The following is an 18,307-nucleotide window of genomic DNA, read 5'->3' on the forward strand; positions in this document are numbered from 1 at the left end:
AGGCTGACTGTGCTCGGCTTCTCAGATCTTTCTTCAAGCTCAGTCTTGTCCAGTGGGGTCAGTGTACCCTGGAAGCTGGCTAATGACTCTTCTGTCCTCTAAGTCTTCTAGACCTTTCTGCTCCTCCCACAATTGTGAAAGTTCTAATTCCTATAGTAAATCCCTTATTGCCATAACACTCATGGTGGCTTTGCCGGACTGATCCACCCCAGGCTCATCCCTTGCTTTTCCCAGAGCGAAATTCTTATAGTGGAAATGATCTGAACTGACCCTCCCTTTCCCCATTAATGCTTGACCATCAGCATCTCTCTTTTAAAACTCCCACTGTACAGAATTCCGAAGTCCTTCTCCCTGGCCTACCTGCCCCCCACACCTGCCTCCTTGGGAGTGTGAGGCCTCTGGTCTGACCACTCGCTCTGACCACTCGCTCTAACACCAGAGGCTAAGATGGAGGGTAGAGCCCATCTTGATTCTGAGTCTCCTTTTGTCCCTTTTGAGCTGGGGCCTTGGGCAAGTTATTCGACATTTACTGGGCCCAGCTTCCTCACGTGTAAAAGGGAGAGGACGGTCCCAGCTATCTTATGGAATTGGTGTGAGATGTTAGTACGAAGTAGTCCACAAATACTGACTGGCTTCCTCTTCTTTGCTCTGCCACCAGTCCTCAGCTGCCCTCCACGGAGAAGAAAGGTGTGGCCCCAGGGTCCCGATAGTCCACCGCCTCTGCCCTCACAGCCGCAGTGGTAGACGCCAGGACGTGAACCGTGGGTGGAAGCCCTGAGCACTGGGGCAGGCGCATCTGGGTTCAGGGCCAAGGGAACCCTCTGTCTTTTAACATGGCTGATTGTTCCTGTGAGTGATAATTGTGAAGAAGCCACATTAAAAAAAAATTGTTGACCTCCATGCTGGTTACAGATTTGAAGAACGGACAAAACGAGAGGAGAGAAATTTTTAAAAGGGACTTGGCTGTAAAAGCAACACTAATTATAGATGCTTATATCCACGGCTTGTTATTTATGCCTAACAATTAGCATGCAGCACAATGACAATGATGCAAATCCTTAAATATGTCGCACCGCTAACTTGTTTCATTCAATTGCAACCGTAAGTTCTCTCCATGGACACTTGGACGTGGAACTTCGTTGTTCAGGTAATGTGCTCGTCTGCTGACAACCTAGAAAGATGAAAGGAAGAACAGTTCCCACAAAGACAGTACTAATATCTAGTGATCTTTTTTACATTTTACCCCTCAAACGGTACTACGGGAGAGTTATTTTTTTATTTTTTATTTTTTAATAAATTTATTTTATTTATGGCTGCGTTGGGTCTTCTCTGCTGTGTGTGGGCTTTCTCTAGTTGTGACGAGCGGGGGCTACTCTTCGTTGCGGTGCGCGGGCTTATTGCGGTGGCTTCTCTTGTTGTGGAGCACAGGCTCTGGGCGCGTGGGCTTCAGTAGTTGTGGCACACAGGCTCAGTAGTTGTGGCTCGCAGGCTCTAGAGCGTAGGTTCAGTACTTGTTGTGCATGGGCTTAGTTGCTCTGCAGCATGTGGGATCTTCCCGGACCAGAGCTCGAACCAGTGTCCCCTGCATTGGCAGGCGGGTTCTTAACCACTGCACCACCAGGGAAGCCCAGAGTTGTTATTCTTATTCCCATTTTTTTCTGATAAGAAATGAAGGCTCAGGGAATGTAAATAAATGCATAAATCCATAAAGATATAAACTGGACTCAAATAATATTCTGTTTCAAGCTCTTATTCAAATCTGTGTGGCAAAGCTGATCTGTTCAAGGTATTTAATGACACACATAAATGCTTTAATTAATGGCATGCAAATGTGAAGAGAGATGGATTGGCATCAACGGGGATTTGGAGGCCTAGGCCTGAGTTCTAGATGTAGGGGCAATTGTGTGACTGCTTATTTGTCCTTGGGGTCCAATTTTCTTAGGTGTTTCTGTGTTTTTTTTGTTTTTTTGTTTTGTTTTTTTGCTGTGCCATGTGGCTTGCAGGATCTTAGTTCCCTGACCAGGGATTGAACCTGGGCCCTCGGCAGTGAAAGCACCAAGTCCTAACCGCTGGACCACCAGGGAATTCCCTCTCAGATGTTTTTGTTTTTTTGATGTTTGTTGGTGTCTGCCTGCGCTTTGAATTCTGTAGGCTTCCTAAAAGCTCCAAACTTTTAAAAACAATTCTTTGATCTCCCCAGCATGTTCTAGCATCTGTGAGCTTCTTGAACGGCCTAGCGCCATCTTTAATATTTCAGATACCATAGTCTGTTCCAAACAAATAATAGCACCCCCTGTCGACTGTGTGATTCCCTGCCAGGTGGATGTGTGGGTCCTTATGCCTGATGGCTCTTGAGGGGAGGAGGCTATGATTGATCTGAATTCTTTTATTTTTAATTGAAGTATAGATGACGTACAATATTATATTAATTATAGATGTACAATATAGTGATTCACAATTTTTAAAGGTTATACTGCATTTATAGTTATTATAGAATATTAGCTCTATACTCTGTGTTGTACAATATATCTTTGTAGCTTATTTCATACATAATAGTTTGTACCCCCCCACTGATAACCACTAATTTGTTCCCTATATCTGTGAGTCTATTTCTTTATTTTTTGGTTATATTCACTAGTTTGTTGTATTTTTTAGATTCCACATATAAGTGATATTATACAGTATTTGTCTTTCTCTGTCTGACTTATTTCACTTAGCCTAATACCCTCCAAGCCCATCCATGTTGTTGCAAATTGCAAAATTTCACTCTTTTTTTTTTATAGCTGAGTAGTATTCCATTGTGTGTGTGTATATATATATATATATATATATATATATATATATATATATACACACCATGTCTTCTTTATCCATTCATCAGTTGATGGACACTTAGGTTGCTTTCATATCTTGGCCATTGTAAATAATGTTGTTGTGAACATTGGGGTGCATTTATCTTTTTGAATTAGTGTTTTTATTTTTGTGGATATATACCCAGGAGTGGAATTGCTAAGTTATATGGTAGCTCTATTTTTAGTTTTTTGAGAAACCTTCATACTGTTTTCCATGGTGGCTACACCAATTTACATTCCCATCAACAGTGTACGAGGGTTCCCTTTTCTCCACATCCTCACGGACAATTGTTATTTGTGTTCTTTTTGATGATAGCCATTCTGACAGGTGTGAGATGATATCTCATGGTGGTTTTGATTTACATTTCCCTGATGATTAGTGATGTTGAGCATCTTTTCATGTGCCTGTTGGCTATACTCTATGTTGCTCTGATCTGATGGTTGTGAAATTCACTTGTAGGGTGTGGAGGAGAAGGAAAGTCAATTTGTCATGATTGAAGAAAAGGAAATGGGGTAAAAGAAACTTTTACAATGTTTTGAAATCTTGAGAAAGCTGGCTTGCATTATCCTCTTCAAGGGTGTTTGAGTCACCCTTTTTACTTACTGGTTGGCAGTTACTTCATGTCCCCTGAAAACAATGCATCAATCATCCAATGAATGGTGTACCAGTTAATTTATGGACATAAAGATTAACATGCAATCTGCTAATGCTGTGTTAACGAGTTTATGATTTTCATAAAGTAGACCAATTTTGAGTTTTATCAACCTCAGTGGTTGAAATTAAAATGGAAATAACAACATTTGTTTTCTGTTCTCCCTACAAAGCAACTAATTATTTTTCTCTGGGTAATGATAATTAACAATATTCCTCTCATGTTTCTGATCAGTGCACAGCTGGTACTTGGATAATCGCAGAGACTTGTTTTTATGTGGTGACATTAAATCCCTGTCTAACTTGGGAAGTACGTTCACTGTATACCCTAGCCTCGGTTTATTAATTCTAAATTATCCCTCAATGAACTTCTCGAATTGGGAGCAACATTTACATTAATAAATTGTCGTCAGTTGGAGAGAGAGAGAAGGAGTGTTATCATGACAGTCTACTACCGAGTGTGAGTTTTGTCTGCCTCAGATGCTGCAGTTGGGCTTACCATTTTGATACGTCTGAATAAGGCCCCAGGGACTATCTCACCAACTCATAGTTTTAGAAGGCATTCTTCTTTCAGTTAATCAGGAATGTGCTTGGTGGGCCTGGGCTTTGTGGCTGGGATGCGTTCAGAGCGCTACTCACCCCCACTACTTGGGCTTTCCTGAAGTGCTGGTCTGGACCAGGGCTGGCCAGAGGACCTAAGGTAAGCATCACCCAGGGTTTCCAGAGCTCTGCAGGGCAACCCTGAATGGAATGTGCTGGTACTTCTACTGCTGTGAAGACTATTATCTTTCTCTTTCTTTGTATAATAATCCCCTTAGGCACAGGGACTACACATCAATGTTTTATCTCCAAGTTTTGCACAGTGCTCGGAAGCTAACAAGTGGATGAATGTTTGATCTTGGCTACCCAAGGAGTCTTGATGCTAACTGGTCAATGAGTGCCGGTGGTGTCTCAACAATCATACAGAAGAAACCATGTTTGCACTCATATTGCCTTAAGAACACTAATGAATGTTATGTCGTTTTTAAGTTCCCACTATGGCAAATTTTAAAATATGATGATACTTGATGCTGGGGAGGATGTGTGAAAAGCACACTTATGCAACCCTTCAGGAAAGAAATTTAGCAATCTCTGTTAAGAATTTGGATGATGTTTGTTTTCATTAATCTGGCAAAATTCAACATCTGGAAGTCAACTTTAAGGAAATAATTCAAAATAGAGAAAGAGCTTTTGACATACCAAGATGCTCATCTCAGATTTGTTTGAAATCATGGCAAACTAGAAACAACCTAAGCTTCCAACAACATGGGGATGGTGAGTGAAATGTGGCGTATTCGCTAATTGGAGCTTTACTTGCTGATATAAAATGCTTTCCAGGATTTTATAGTAAGATTAAAAAATTCTTAAATGTTTAGGTCTAAAATTTATACATCATTATCACAATTAAAATATACCATATAGAGAAAAATCCTGGAAGGAAATAGTATTAAATCTAAGAATAGAAAAAAGACTGAAAGAAAATGCACCAAAATATTAACCTTGGTTGTGTTTTTTTGTTTTTGTTTTCCCAAATTTCAGCACATCCCTTTGATTGTGTCTCCTCTGCTCTTTGGTATTGAGAACATGTGACCCTGCCCTGTCTCCTTCCTGCTCCACGGTCCATTGTCCAAATCAGATTGGATCATGGTGGTCATGTGGCTCAAGGTGGGGAAACTGGATTTTCTCTCCTGGGAATTTACAATTGGGAATTCAGAGAAAGCAAGTCAGTTGCTATGCATGTCTTGGATTGAAGGACATGCAAATTTTGGACTAGGAGTGCAGGCATCTTCCCTCACTTGTACAAAGAAAGCAAATTTTCATAAAAATAGGAAGAAAGCAGGTATACAAAGAAAGAAAAAAATAGGAGATCATGGGACCCCAGAGGAAAAACTTGTTTCTGATGACTTTCTAGTTTCTGGTTCTAGCCCTCATGAGGCCTGGCTGAATGCCATGAGATATTCTTGTGTTCTTAAATATATTATTATTATTATTATTTTTCTTGAGTCAGTTTCTGTTACCTGAAATCAAGTATAAGTAAACAAGATGCCTTTATTTCCAGATATTTAAAAAATATCCAAAGGGATTATACATTACTACTAAAATATTATTATAGTAAACATAATAATTGATGTATTTTTAAAAAACAACAGATATTTTATCAAGAGCTCTTGTTGAGCTAGTGTTTGCAATAAGTAAGAAGCATAGGCCACTTGTGGCCATGGAATTACAGTGTTTCTTCTGGTCTTGTTTTTCTGATTTTGGGGAAGTATGATCATTTCATTTGCCTCTAACATACAGTTATTTGTTATTTTAAGCAAACTTACTATGACCTATTTCAATTTTAAAATGATAAAGGAGAATGCCATCCATTAGGGTGGGTTATATCTGGCAGTTCTCACCAATGTCATTGTCTGACCTCTGTCCCTGACTCTTGGCTGGACAGACAAAAATTATGTTTGCCACCACCTGGCCATTTGAAATACTCACGGATAAAAGCATTAATGACAGGAGACATTGTTCATAATGTATTATTTAATAAAAATACAGATCACCATTCTAATTACATTAAAAATTCTAACTATATTTTAAAAAAAACCTGGAAAGAAATGTACTTTAACATTAACTGTGATGTAATTGAGTTGTAGCTTTACAGAAAATTAAAATTTTCCTTTTTGTACTTCTTTGTATTTTCCAGATTTTCTACAGTGTATATGAATTTGTTAATAAATTTTTTTAAAACTTAAATTTTTAGTGAAAAAATAATTATCTTAGTCACCAAAACAATCTTGTCTGTCTTCTCTCCTGATTTTATCAGGTGCAGAAGTTTAAGAAAGAAGGAAGGATGGAGGAATAGAGCTTGGGCTTCCTTGGATGCTCTACCTGTGGGATGCAGGTCCTCTGGTTGCTCTTTAGGGGAACATTTATTAGGAAGATATGGACTGGGATTTGTTGCCGGTCCAGAGAATCCAAGGCTTACAGCAGGGAATGGCTGAGAGCTCTGGCTTAGGAGGAAGCCTGGCTTTGCTCTTTTCTATCTGTGTAGACTTGAGAAGTTACTTAACTTCTGTAAGTCTCAGCTTCCTCATCTGTAAAATGATGCAGCACTCTCACCGGGTTGTTGAGAGCGTAAAATGAGATAGCATTGTATCAATCACTCAGCAGAGTCACTGGCTCATAGTAAGTGGTCATGATGTTTTTATTATTACGGTTAGGTAGTAGACATAAACCATCCTATGTACTCTATAAATCCTCCATTCCTATCTGCCTTTCCTCAAGCACCCTGTCCATATTCTGGCCTCTGTTATTTTACCCCTGACATGTCCTTCCTATATCCCTATCAATTCTAAGAGTAGTTAAATCAGTGCTTCTCAAACTTTAATGCCCACAGGAATCACCTGGAGGTCTTGTTAAAATACCAGTTCTGACTCTATGGGTCTGGCTTGGCAGCCAAGATTTTGAATTTTTAACAAGCTCCCACGTGAGGTCCGTGTTGCTGTCCAAAGACCACTTTTAGTAGCAAGGACTAGGGTGACCCAGTTCCAATCCAACATCTGCGTGGAATCATCTCCAGTGTCCCTAGCCAGAGTGGTCCTCTCCTTCTTTGGCTCTCAAAGCACATCATTTACACTGCTAATTTAGCACTTCTCACGTTCAGCCTGCTTTGATGTATTGCCGTATGGGATTCTGTTCACTCCTCTCGAAGCTCCTGACAGTAGATGGTGTGAACCACCCCTGGAAGCTGTCGGCACCAGCACAGGGATGTGTTCTACTGTGCCACCAATGATTGTCAAATTATTGAACTAGATGAAAAAGAAGGAAATGATACCTGAAAATAACACCGCCTGTTACATGAGTATTCACTTAGAAATTGACAACATAAATCCATTTAACTAGTGGAAATAATGGAAGACAGTACTAATGTGAGTAATTCCAAATGACAAATATATGATTGTGATATTTTCTTTCTTTTAAATATATGTTATACGTTATAGAATGCAGGGTGGGATGATATATTGGTTGGGATGACAAAGCCAACCTGATACGAGGTATTTTCCAAAGAACATCAAATAAATGGGTAATAATTTATTTTGCACACTGTGAGTCTCTTGGGCCATGGTTTAAAAGCAGCCTCCAAATGGACCAGAGACCAAAGTTGGATAACCCGGTGTGCAGGCTGGACGTGAAATTAGTGGGCTTTGGGGTAACATGGACTTGCTTTCTGTTGAGAGTAATCAGGAAAAAATATGTGGGAAATGAGGAAGGTGCAGTGGGGATCTGTGTTGGGGGAGGTCATCGAGAGGGCCTGACAGCCAGTTGACCCATCAGCTGGACATGGGTCATCAGAAGCCACTCCCCCTCCCCGTCCTTGAAATGTACATTCTGCCCACAGCTCCTATGGTGGGAGCTGTTTTTAAGGATGCAGCCTTGAGCGAGCTCTGTGTTGTTGAGGCCATCTGAATGGAGCATGTGATTGAACCCAGTTAGACCTGTATGTAAACTTTTAAAATTCCAGTGGGGACTGAGCTTCAAGATGGCGGAAGAGTAAGATGCGGAGATCACCTTCCTCTCCACAAATATATCTACATGTGGAACAACTCCTACAGAACACCTACTGAACGCTGGCAGAAGACCTCAGACTTCCCAAATGGCAAGAAACTCCCCACGTACCTGGGTAGGGCAAAAGAAAAAAGGAAAAACAGAGACAAAAGAATAGGGACGGGACCTGCACCAGTGGGAGGGAGCTGTGAAGGAGGAAAGGTTTCCACACACTAGGAAGCCCCTTCACGGGTGGAGACTGCGGGTGGCAGAGGCGGGGAAGCTTCGGAGCCACGGAGGAGAGCGCAGCCACAGGGGTGCGGAGGGAAAAGCGGAGAGATTCCCGCACAGAGGGTCGGTGCCCACCTGCACTCACCAGCTTGAGAGGCTCGTCTGCTCACCCGCCGGGGCGGGCGGGGGCTGGGAGCTGAGGCTCGGGCTTCGGAGGTCGGATCCAGGGAGAGGACTGGGGTTGGCGGCGGGAACACAGCCTGAAGGGGGCTAGTGCGCCACAGCTAGCCGGGAGGGAGTCCGGGAAAAGGTCTGGACCTGCCGAAGAGGCAAGAGACTTTTTCTTGCCTCTTTGTTTCCTGGTGCACAAGGAGAGGGGATTCAGAGCGCCGCTTAAAGGAGCTCCAGATATGGGCACGACCCGCGGCTATCAGCGCGGGTATTCCAGAGACGGGCATGAGATGCTAAGGCTGCTGCTGCAGCCACCAAGAAGCCTGTGTGCAAGCACAGGTCACTACCCACACCTCCCCTCCTGGGAGCCTGTGCAGCCCACCACTGCCAGGGTCCCGTGATCCAGGGACAACTTCCCCAGGAGAACACACGGCGCGCATCAGGCTGCTGCAACGTCACAAAGGCCTCTGCCGCCGCAGGCTCGCCCCGCATCCATACCCCTCCCTCCCCCCGGCCTGAGTGAGCCAGAGCCTCCGAAGCAGCTGCTCCTTTAACCCCATCCTGTCTGAGTAAAGAACAGACGCCCTCAGGCGACCTACACGCAGAGGCGGGTCCAAATCCAAAGCTGAACCCTGGGAGCTGTGAGAACAAAGAAGAGAAAGGCAAATCTCTCCCAGCAGCTTCAGGAGCAGCGGATTAAAGCTTCACAATCAACTTGATGTACCTGCATCTGTGGAATACCTGAATAGACAAAGAATCATGCCAAATTGAGGAGGTGGACTTTGGGAGCAATGATATATATATATATTTCCCTTTTTCTCTTTTTGTGAGTGTGTATGTGTATGCTTCTGTGTGTGTTTGTCTGTATAGCTTTGCTTTTACCATTTGTCCTAGGGTTCTGTCTGTCCTTTTTTTTTTTTTTTTACTTAAAAAAATTTTTTTTTCTTAATTATTTTTTGTTTTAATAACTATTTTATTTTATTTTACTTTATTTTATTTTATATTATTTTATCTTATTTTATCTTCTTCTTCCTTTCTTTTTTTTCTCCCTTTTACTCTGAGCCGTGTGGATGACAGGCTCTTGGTGCTCCAGCCAGGCGTCACAGCTGTGCCACTGAGGTGGGAGAGCCAAGTTCAAGACACTGGTCCACAAGAGACCTCCCAGATCCACGTAATATCAAATGCCAAAAATCTCCCAGAGATCTCCATCTCAACGCCAAGACCCAGCTCCAATCAACAACCAGCAAGCTACAGCACAGGACATCCTATGTCAAACAACTAGCAAGACAGGAACACAACCCCATCCATTAGCAGGGAGACTGCCTAAAATCATAATAAGGACACAGACACCCCAAAACACACAACCAGACATGGACCTGCCCACCAGAAAGACAAGATCCAGCCTCATCCAGCAGAACACAGGCACTAGTCCCCTCCACCAGGAAGCCTACACAACCCACTGAACCAACCTTAGCCACTGGGGACAGACACCAAAAACAATGGAAACTACGAACCTGCAGCCTGCGAAAAGGAGACCCCAAACACAGTAAGTTAAGCAAAATGAGAAGACAGAGAAACACACAGCAGATGTAGTAGCAAGGCAAAAACCCACCAGACCTAACAAATGAAGAGGAAATAAGCAGTCTACCTGAAAAAGAATTCAGAATAATGATAGTAAAGATGATCCAAAATCTTGGAAATAGAATGGAGAAAATACAAGAAACGTTTAACAAAGACCTAGAAGAACTAAAGAGCAAACAAACAGAGATGAACAACACAATAAATGAAATTAAAAATTCTCTAGAAGGGATCAGTAGCAGAATAACTGAGGCAGAAGAAAGGATAAGTGACCTGTAAGATAAAATAGTGGAAATAACTACTGCAGAGCAGAATAAAGAAAAAAGAATGAAAAGAATTGAGCACAATCTCAGAGACCTCTGGGACAACATTAAACACACCAACATTCAAATTATAGGGGTCCCAGAAGAAGAAGAGAAAAAGAAAGGGACTGAGAAAATATTTGAAAAGATTATAGTTGAAAACTTCCCTAAAATGGGAAAGGAAAGAGTTAATCAAGTCCAGGAAGCATAGAGAGTCCCATACAGGATAAATCCAAGGGGAAACACTCCAAGACACATATTAATCAAACCATCAAAAGTTAAATACAAAGAACAAATATTAAAAGCAGCAAGGGAAAAACAACAAGTAACACATAAAGGAATCCCCATAAGGTTAACAGCTGATCTTTCAGCAGAAACTCTGCAAGCCAGAAGGGAGTGGCAGGACATATTTAAAGTGATGAAAGAGAAAAACCTACAACCAAGATTACTCTACCCAGCAAAGATCTCATTCAGATTTGATGGAGAAATTAAAAGCTTTACAGACAAGCAAAAGCTAAGAGAATTCAGCACCACCAAACCAGCTTTACAACAAATGCTAAAGGAACTTCTCTATGCAGGAAACACAAGAGAAGGAAAAGACCTACAATAATAAACCCAAAACAATTAAGAAAATGGTAATAGGAACATACATATCGATAATTACCTTAAATGTAAATGGATTAAATGCTCCAACCCTTTTGACTGGCTGGCTGAATGGATACAAAAACAAGACCCATATATATGCTGTCTACAAGAGACCCACTTCAGACCTAAGGGACACATACAGACTGAACGTGAGGGGATGGAAAAGATATTCCATGCAAATGGAAATCAAAAGAAAGCTGCAGTAGCAATTCTCCTATCAGACAAAATAGACTTTAAAACAAAGACTGTTACAAGAGACAAAGAAGGACACTACATAATGATCAAGGGATCAATCCAAGAAGAAGATATAACAATTGTAAATATTTATGTACCCAACATAGGAGCACCTCAATACATAAGGCAAATACTAACAGCCATAAAAGGGGAAATCGACAGTAACACAATCATAGTAGGGGACTTGAACATCCCAGTTTCACCAAGGGACAGATCATCAAAAATGAAAATAAATAAGGAAACACAAGCTTTAAATGATACATTAAACAAGATGGACTTAATGGATATTTATAGGACATTCCATCCAAAAATGACAGAATACACATTCTTCTCAAGTGCTTATGGAACATTCTCCAGGATAGATTATATCTTGGGTCACACATCAAGCCTTGGTAAATGTAAGAAAATGGAAATCGTATCAAGTATCTTTTCCGACCACAACACTATGAGACTAGATATCAATTACAGGAAAAAATCTGTAAGAAATACAAACACATGGAGGTTAAACAACACACTACTTAATAACCAAGAGATCACTGAAGAGATCAAAGAGGAAATCAAAAAATACCTAGAAACAAATGACAGTGAAAACACAATGACCCAAAACCTATGGGATGCAGCAAAAGCAGTTCTAAGAGGGAAGTTTATATCTATACAAGCCTACCTTAAGAAACAAGAAACATCTCAAATAAACAGCCTAACCTTACACCTAAAGCAATTACAGAAAGAAGAACAAAAAAACCCCAAAGTTAGCAGAAGGAAAGAAATCATAAAGATCAGATCAGAAATAAATGAAAAAGAAATGAAGGAAACTATAGCAAAGATCAATAAAACTAAAGGCTTGTTCTTGGAGAAGATAAACAAAATTGATAAACCATTAGCCAGACTTATCAAGAAAAAAAGGGAGAAGACTCAAATCAATAGAATTAGAAATGAAAAAGAAGTAACAACTGACACTGCAGAAATACAAAGGATCATGAGAGATTACTACAAGCAACTATATGCCAATAAAATGGACAATCTGGAAGAAATGGACAAATTCTTAGAAACGCACAACCTTCTGAGACTGAACAAGGAAGAAATAGAAAATATGAACAGACCTATCACAAGCACTGAAATTGGAACTGTGATTAAAAATCTTCGAACAAACAAAAGCCCAGGACCAGATGGCTTCACAGCCGAATTCCATCAAACATTTAAAGGAGAGCTAACACCTACCCTTCTCAAACTCTTCCAAAATATAACAGAGGGAGGACCACTACCAAACTCATTCTATGAGGCCACCATCACTCTGATACCAAAACCAGACAAAGATGTCACAAAGAAAGAAAACTACAGACTAATATCACTGATGAACATAGATGTGAAAATCCTCAACAAAGTACTAGCAAACAGAATCCAACAGCACATTAAAAGAATCATACACTATGATCAAGTGGGGTTTATTCCAGGAATGCAAGGATTCTTCAACATATGCAAATCAATGAACGTGATACACCATATTAACAAACTGAAGGAGAAAAACCATATGATCATCTCAATAGATGCAGAGAAAGCTTTCAACAAAATTCAACACCCATTTATGATAAAAACCCTCCAGAAAGTAGGCATAGAGGGAACTTTCCTCAATATAATAAAGGCCATATATGAAAAACCCACAGCCAACATCATCCTCAATGGTGAAAAACTGAAACCATTTCCACTATGATCAGGAACAAGGCAAGGTTGCCCACTCTCACAACTATTATTCAACATAGTTTTGGAAGTTTTAGCTACAGCAATCAGAGAAGAAAAAGAAATAAAAGGAATCCAAATTGGAAAAGAAGAAGTAAACCTGTCACTGTTTGCAGATGACATGATACTATATATAGAGAATCCTAAAGATTCTACCAGAAAACTACTAGAGCTAATCAATGAATTTGGTAAAGTAGCAGGATACAAAATTAATGCACAGAAATCTCTTGCATTCTTATACACTAGTGATGAAAAATCTGAAAGTGAAATTAAGAAAACACTCCCATTTACCATTGCAACAAATAAAATATCTAGGAATAAACCTACCTAAGGAGACAAAAGACCTGTATGCAGAAAATTATAGGACACTGATGAAAGAAATTAAAGATGATACAAATAGATGGAGAGATATACCATGTTCTTGGATTGGAAGAATCAACATTGTGAAAATGACTATACTACCCAAAGCAATCTACAGATTCAATGCAATCCCTATCCAACTACCAGTGGCATTTTTCACAGAACTAGAACAAAAAATTTCACAGTTTGTATGGAAACACAAAAGACCCCGAATAGCCAAAGCAATCTTGAGAAAGAAAAACGGAGTTGGAAGAATCAGGCTCCTGGACCTCAGACTATACTACAAAGCTACAGTAATCAAGACAGTATGGTACTGGCACAAAAACAGAAATACAGATCAATGGAACAGGATAGAAAGCCCAGAGATAAACCCACGCACATATGGTCACCTTATCTTTGGTAAAGGAGGCAAGAATATACAGTGGAGAAAAGACAGCCTCTTCAATAAGTGGTGCTGGGAAAATTGGACAGATACATGTAAAAGAATGAAATTAGAACACTCCCTAACACCATACACAAAAATAAACTCAAAATGGATTAAAAACCTAAATGTAAGGCCAGACAGCATCAAACTCTTAGAGGAAAACATAAGCAGAACACTATGACATAAATCAGAGCAAGATCCTTTTTGATCCACCTCCTAGAGAAATGGAAATAAAAACAAAAATAAACAAATGGGACCTAATGAAACTTAAAAGCTTTTGCACAGCAAAGGAAACCATAAACAAGACGAAAAGACAATCCTCAGAATGGGAGAAAATATTTGCAAATGAAGCAACTGACAAAGGATTAATCTCCAAAATATACAAGCAGCTCATGCAGCTCAATATCAGAAAAACAAACAACCCAATCCAAAAATGGGCAGAAGACCTAAATAGACATTTCTCCAAAGAAGATATACAGATTGCCAACAGACAGATGAAAGAATGCTCAACATCATTAATCATTAGAGAAATGCAAATCAAAACTACAATGAGATATCATCTCACACCGGTCAGAATGGCCATCATCAAAAAATCTACAAACAATAAATGCTGGAGAGGGTGTGGAGAAGAGGGAACCCTCTTGCGCTGTTGGTGGGAATGTAAATTGATACAGCCACTATGGAGAACAGTATGGAGGTTCCTTAAAAACTAAAAATAGAACTACCATATGACCCAGCAATCCCACTACTGGGCATATACCCTGAGAAAAACCATAATTCAAATAGAGTTATGTACCACAATGTTCATTGCAGCTCTATTTACAATAGCCAGGATATGGAAGCACCCTAAGTGTCCATCAACAGTTGATAAAGAAGATGTGGCACATATATACAATGGAATATTACTCAGCTATAAAATGGAACAAAACTGAGTTATTTGTAGTGAGGTGGATGGACCTAGAGACTGTCATACAGAGTGAAGTAAGTCAGAAAGAGAAAGACAAATACCGTATGCTAACACATATATATGGAATCTAAAAAAACAAAAAAAAAAAAAGAAAGAAAATGGTCAGAAGAACGTAGGGGCAAGACAGGAATAAAGATGCAGACCTACTAGAGAATACACTTGAGGATACAGGGAGGTGGAAGGGTAAGCTGGGAGAAAGTGAGAGAGTGGCATGGACATATATACACTACCGAACGTAAAATAGATAGCTAGTGGGAAGCAGCTGGATAGCACAGGGAGATCAGCTTGGTGCTTTGTGACCACCTAGAGAGGTGGGATAGGGAGGGTGAGAGGGAGGGAGATGCAAGAGGGAAGAGATATGGGGACATATGTTTATAACTGATTAATTTTGTTATAAAGCAGAAACTGACACACCATTGTAAAGCAATTATACTCTAATAAAGATGTTAAAAAATAAAAAAATAAAATAAAATTCCAGTGGGCAGGTATGGAGATCTGCTTGTCTTGTCGTCACCCAAGACAAGCCTCACATGGAAGTTCCCTTGCTTATTAAATCTGCCACCTGCCACTCTGGAGTGTCTGACTCTTTCTTCTCGCCGTGCGTGTCAAGGCCAGTTGGTGAACCAACAGTCTGCCCCTCTGGGTGTTTCCTGGTGGTTGGATCTCAGGGCAAGTGCCCTGCCTGGCTATGGGGTTTGTTCAGCCTGCCACGGGCTCCCCCTTGTATAATTCTGACCTACTTTCTCTGGAACAATTGGCATTTCATTTCAGGAGGACTTTCAATCTTATTTTTAAAAATCTAATAAAAATAAACAGAAGAGAAAACTCTATTTCGAGTAACCTTTTACTTGTCTATCACTTATGTCCATAGGGAAGCTTAAAGAATTTTCATCAGTACACTAAAAAGTAGATAGTTTGCTGTGCTGCAAATCTTTTCAATGCTCGACTCCAAATCTCCAGAACTGCTGAGACATTCTTACCAAGAAATCATCTGGGGAAACTTTGCAGCTCCTGTTTTCATGAAGAGGTCCTAGTGGGGATGAGGTTTACGCCTAACACTTTTAAAATTTTGTTTCTGTATCTTGTGCCTGGGATCCAGCGTTAGTTACAGAGTAAACAGTATTTTCCAAAGACTGACAGGGTCAGCTGCTCAGGGAATGTGGCCAGTGACCTCCCTGATGGATGACCGTCCTGCAGGCTGCTTCCAAGTCAGTTGAAAGGTAAGCGTTCTTTCTGTATAAGGGCACACTGCCTTGGAACGTGTTTCAGTTTCCACTGATAAAGCTGAAAGTATATCCTGGGTATATGCCCGCTGTCAAAGGGCACGGAGCCGTGACTTTGGGGGCAAAGTGATTTGTCATGTCCACACAATAACAGCTAAGCTGCCGGGGTTAGGGGAGAAGTGAACGATGGTGTTAAATCTCATTGCTTTGCTTAGCTGCAAAGACCCAGGAAAACTTAAATCCAGAACTCCTTTCTGACGTGAGAAACACACGCTAGAATTCTAATATTCAAAAAGTACAGGCTTTCATCTTTGAATCCTTTTTCCTGAAATCTTGTTAATTTAACCTGGCTGTTGTCTTCACTCCTGAGACAGCAATGGTGTGTGTGTGTGTGTGTGTGTGAGAGAGAGAGAGAGAGACACTAATTGACTACTGGGAAGTGTATCTACTATTCAGAGAGCCTGTACATATAGTGTATATATTTGTGTATATATAAATATTTGTGTATATGTAAATATAGTGTATATACTATATATATGTGTGTATGTATATGTGTATATATATATATATATACTGTATAAATAATGTATATTGTAGGTGCTGAGTATAGCACAGTTGAGAAAACAAAACTTGCTGGACTTGGATCCCGGGCTGATTTTTTTCAGCTTATGTGTTACAGGCTCTGGAGATAAGGATTTCGTTTCATATCAGAATCATTGCTGTTGTCAATGTTGATTGATATTAGTGTTTGTTTTAAAAACCTCTCATTTTATTTTTCAATAAGTTTTGATAAAAGAATTGCATTTTTCAGATGCACACATTAAAAAAGATAACACTTCTCAAAGTTCTCACAGCTCTCACTTAATTGAAATATTTTCTAATGCTCCAAACAAATGCTCTACCATCAAAGGTGATTTTGTAAAGAAAATATTCTTTTCCTTCCATTGACTAAAATGTCTTGCCTAGAATCATTTAAAAAATATGGCTCAGAACCAAAATAAGGGATCAAATAGTATCAGAAGTCAAACATATCATATTCCAGTAGAAAAGGTTTGTGTTTCATTGAAGACTGGTAATTACAAAGGTACAAATTTGTTAAGCTGTCATTATCATAATTATCATATTATGATATTTTGGGGTTTGCTTTTGTGTCCATTTGGCAGCTTCCACTTATAAAAAATGTTTATTACATAGTGACAAATTCAGCTTTAAGAAATTTCTCTGTAGACATTATCTTTTCACGAACTATGGGCATGTACCTCTGGCCTGCAGAAGCCATAAAGAGGCTTACAAATGGTGACAGTGGGAGGTTAAAGTCTTTGGGTCTTTGCCTATTTGCCAGATGCACAGACAGACTGGAAGATAAGAGTCAGAAGGGTTTTCTAGAATAAAAGTTCACAACTGCTGCCTGAGGGTTCACAGTGGCCAAAGCTGATAAACAGACTCAGGCAGGGATGCTGGGAAAACCAGGGAATTCTGGGGGCCAGTCTCTGTGTTTTGTTTTTCACTGTCACCCCTCCCCCTCATCCCATTGGACCATCAAACAGAGCCTCCTAGAGACATAGGCATACATTTTGAACCAAAAGCAACACCAACAGGTCCAAAGTTAGCTGTTTGAGTGAGATAAGTTTTCAGCACTGGGTCTGGTTGGAATTGCATTTGGTGTTTGAGTGCCACAGGAAACACAACCCCGGGGTGGGACGAGGGTGGTTCTTGGGACAGGATATGGCACCTGGAGGCATGTGCTGAGTGCAGTGTCCTGGATCCCTACTAAATGGGTGTGAGGTTACATGGGCTTCTGACTTGACTGTGGAGAGCACGTAGGACCCATGTCTGGGAAATGCTGTGTAGAATGGTAAGAAACCCACATAAAAGGTGTTCCTTGTCTCAGGAGAGGATCCTATCTTAATAAAAAGATATGTATCCTTGGAGCATACAATGAGGAAGATCTTCAGTTGTCTACACCATGCTCTGCAGACTTGTCATTCTTTTAAAAAGAAGACAGCATTTGTTTTTCATGTCTCGTGGGTGTCTACCTGCCTTGTGACGTTTCAGCAGCAGAGCATTTATCTGTGCTTTTGTTGTGGAGAGGAAAGATTCTTTAAACGGCAGGTGTGGGGAAGTTACCACTATTAAACAAAACAAAACAAAACTATATTTAACTCTTGGATCCAGTAGATGAACAAGCCATTTTAATAGCTGCAAACTCTACTTTCCCCCAGTTTTTGAATATGAGCACAAAACCTGAGCAGCTGAGATTTCCCCAGCCCCACAAGGCATATGGTGATGATGCAAAGGAATGGAGTGAGGTGGCAGTGTCTTGAAGCAAATATCATTTGCTGAGGGTCATTTGTTTCAC

General features: G+C 40.4%; 1 non-coding gene across 1 annotated transcript; it reads right to left on the reverse strand.

Moving 5' to 3' along the window:
* Positions 1 to 2,011: 2,011 nt before the first annotated feature.
* Positions 2,012 to 2,084, reverse strand: TRNAE-UUC (transfer RNA glutamic acid (anticodon UUC)). Its single transcript has one exon. It is a non-coding gene; the product is annotated as a tRNA-Glu (tRNA).
* Between the last annotated feature and the right edge of the window lie 16,223 nt (positions 2,085 to 18,307).

This window comes from Eubalaena glacialis, chromosome 7 (assembly GCF_028564815.1).
Source record: "Eubalaena glacialis isolate mEubGla1 chromosome 7, mEubGla1.1.hap2.+ XY, whole genome shotgun sequence".
Lineage (NCBI taxonomy): Eukaryota > Metazoa > Chordata > Mammalia > Artiodactyla > Balaenidae > Eubalaena > Eubalaena glacialis.